We start from the raw sequence: 2909 nt of genomic DNA, 5'->3' as shown, positions 1-2909 counted from the left end.
GTCATTCTTTGGAGCAAACAGCAACAACAGCATACCAAAGGTTCCTTTTCCCCCCTTCCCCCCTCCCTTTCTCTTTCCTTTTTTGCATTGTATTTATGAGGTGTGCCAACCAAAGGGAGGGGCATGGAACAGGGTTGAAAACAGCTTAGAGTTTGCTTCAGGTGGCTTTGAATCACATGCCTCAGTGTGTTAGGTTTAGCTGTTTGCAGTAGCAAGGGAAAACACACACACACACACACACCCCTACCTGAATTACACACATTACAAGAAAATAGGTTCATCTCCTCAAGGGATAACGCTTTGTGTTTCACTTCTAAACCTTCATATTTTTACAAATATTGTCCTTTGTAGTGTTTTAACAACTGGGGATTTCCCCAGAGTGGGATTGGTATTTATCAAGCTGTTATATAAATGCTTTGAAAGATTTAAGACTGTATAAACCCTTCCAAGAAACATGAACAAAAGTTAAGTTTTGTAAACTAGTTTGAGAGTTCTGTTGGGACCCATTGCTGGCTCTGTACAAATGTTCCCTTGTCCCTGTAGGGCTGACTCCAAGGGTGCATCTAGACTGTAGAAATCATGCAGCTTCACATCACTTTAAGTGTCATAGCTCCATCCTATGGAATCCTGGGATTTGTAGTTCTACAAGGTCACCAACCTTTCCTGACAAAGTGGGCTGGTGCCTCACAAAACTACAAATCCCAGGATTCTGTAGGATGGAGCCAGGGCAGTTAAAGTGGTGTTAAACTGCATGATTTCTGCAGTCTAGATGCATCCTGAGTAGGCTGAAGGGCACTTGATTCTCAGGAACAAAGTAGACATGATAATAAAGCATGTTTCCTAATATAACACGAAGAAAATGAAGAAAGCCAGATATCAGGTAAGCAACTTTAACCAGGTATGCTGTGTGGGGGGAATGAGCCACTTTTCCTCCCAGGTTATCTTATTTCTTGTGTTGTTGCTGTTATAGGGTTTTTTTAAGTGAGCTTTTCCCAGATTGTTTGTGCTGAATCCACCTTTCTGCCATCACACCGGGATATAGTTATTTAATTTTTTTTAGCACTGAAATGAAATATTGCAAAAATACAAAATACAGTAGAATTTAAGTATCAAAATTTCCTTTTGTAGGCAATTTTGAGGTACTTTTAAAAAACAACAACCGTAAATCCCAAATTCTCATGACAATTTCTGCAGCTTTAGACTGAGCATCAGTTTGCCATACATAAAGAAAACATTCCTTTCAAGTAGTCTTATGGTGCCTTAAATGACTAATACATTTATGATTTGTTAAGATTTGGTGGACTACAGCCCATTGAATTATGTTGTGGTTGTGGTTATTGTTGTTGTTGTTGTTGTTGTTATTATTATTATTTAGTTTAAAGACTACAGTACTTCATACATAGCTATTTAAGACTGTTGCTGCTACTATATTATTTTTTATTGCAGCTCCTCCTCTTCCTATATCATTATTGCTGCTTTTGCTCTTATACTAATGGTATTACTTATGCTTCTACTACTACTACATTTATGTTGCTGTTGTCTAAAATTAGTCATTGTAATATAATGGCTTGAGTGTTGGACTAGGACCCTGGGAGACCAGGGTTTGAATCCCAGCTCAGCCATGGAAACCTACTGGCTGACCTTGGGCAAGTCACACTCTCTCAGCCTCAGAGGATGGCAATTGCCAGCCACCTCTCAAGAAACTTGCCAAGAGAACCCTAAGACGTAAGACCTTTGGGTCGCCATAAGTTAGAAACAACTTGAAGGCATACAACAAAAACAACATGTATTTGTGCAGACATTCACAAAACTGCTCACTGGGGCAAATGCCCTTGGCTTTGGAGTGAGAATGACACCTGTCACCATGCAGTTGTCTACTTCAGAGGTTTCATACCTCTGCAATTGCTGAGCAGGAGGGCCAGCATGGTCTAGTGGTTTGAGCATTGGGCTACGACTCTGGAGATCAGGGTTTAAATCCCCGCTCAGCTATGAAGCCCACTGAGTGACAATTGGACAAGTCACACTCTCTTAACCGCAAAGGATAGCATAAACCCCCTCTGAAGAAACTTGCCAAGAAAACTCTATTATAGGTTTGCCTTAGGGTTGTTATAAGTAAAAAATGACTTGGAAGCACACAACAATAGAAAAACCAGGTCATTGTGCTTCTACTTTATCTGTCATGGCAACATCTCATGGAATCCTGGGGTTTGTATTCGGAGTAGCTCTAAAGCTCTATGGCTGAGAATTCTAAATGTGTTTTATGTGCCTTCAAGTTGTTTCTGACTTATGGCAACCCTAAGGCAAACCTGCCATAGAGTTTTCTGGGGCTGAAAGTGTGTGACTCACACAAGATCACCGAATGGGTTTCCATGGCTGTGTCGGGAATCAAACCCAGATCCCCAGAGCTGTAGTCCAACTCACAAAGCATTACACCACATTGGCTCTGAAATTCTCTGAGGGCTAACCTACACGTAAATAGATTAGCTTGCAGGTTTTCATACATTCACATTGATGGATAATTGTCTTCACTTTCCTATGCAAATTTGCATCTATTATCATCTGTTCACCTTCCTTCTCTCAAAAATGTGCAGCCATTCAAAAGTATTCAAAGCAGGTGGATAGCTACACATGTGATACTACACTTGATCTTAGCCAAAAGGCCGAGAAGCGATAGCTACACATGTGTTAATCCTCATTTCTGTGTATTTCCATGGATACTCCAGTAAAAAACGTGAAGCCTTTTTCTGTAGGGTTTAAGGAGTCCCCCTCACGCTGCTACAAATCATGCATGGTCTATTCAACTAGAATAAGGAGTATTTTAATCATGTAAACTAACCTTAAAAGGCTCATACTGAAACGGAAAACTACAGTACAGTGAAATTTTAGCACTGTAATTTTGTACTGTGGCA

At 40.3% G+C, this 2909-nt stretch overlaps 1 pseudogene; it reads right to left on the bottom strand.

Moving 5' to 3' along the window:
* Positions 1-2580: 2580 nt before the first annotated feature.
* Positions 2581-2672, bottom strand: LOC149309145 (U2 spliceosomal RNA; annotated as a pseudogene).
* Between the last annotated feature and the right edge of the window lie 237 nt (positions 2673-2909).

This window comes from Sceloporus occidentalis, unplaced genomic scaffold (genome assembly GCF_023333645.1).
Source record: "Sceloporus occidentalis isolate IW3139 unplaced genomic scaffold, rSceOcc1.0.p SCAF_7, whole genome shotgun sequence".
NCBI classification, from domain to species: domain Eukaryota; kingdom Metazoa; phylum Chordata; class Lepidosauria; order Squamata; family Phrynosomatidae; genus Sceloporus; species Sceloporus occidentalis.
The sequence above is the reverse complement of the archived record's forward strand: the minus strand, read 5'-3'. Positions and strand labels throughout refer to the sequence as shown.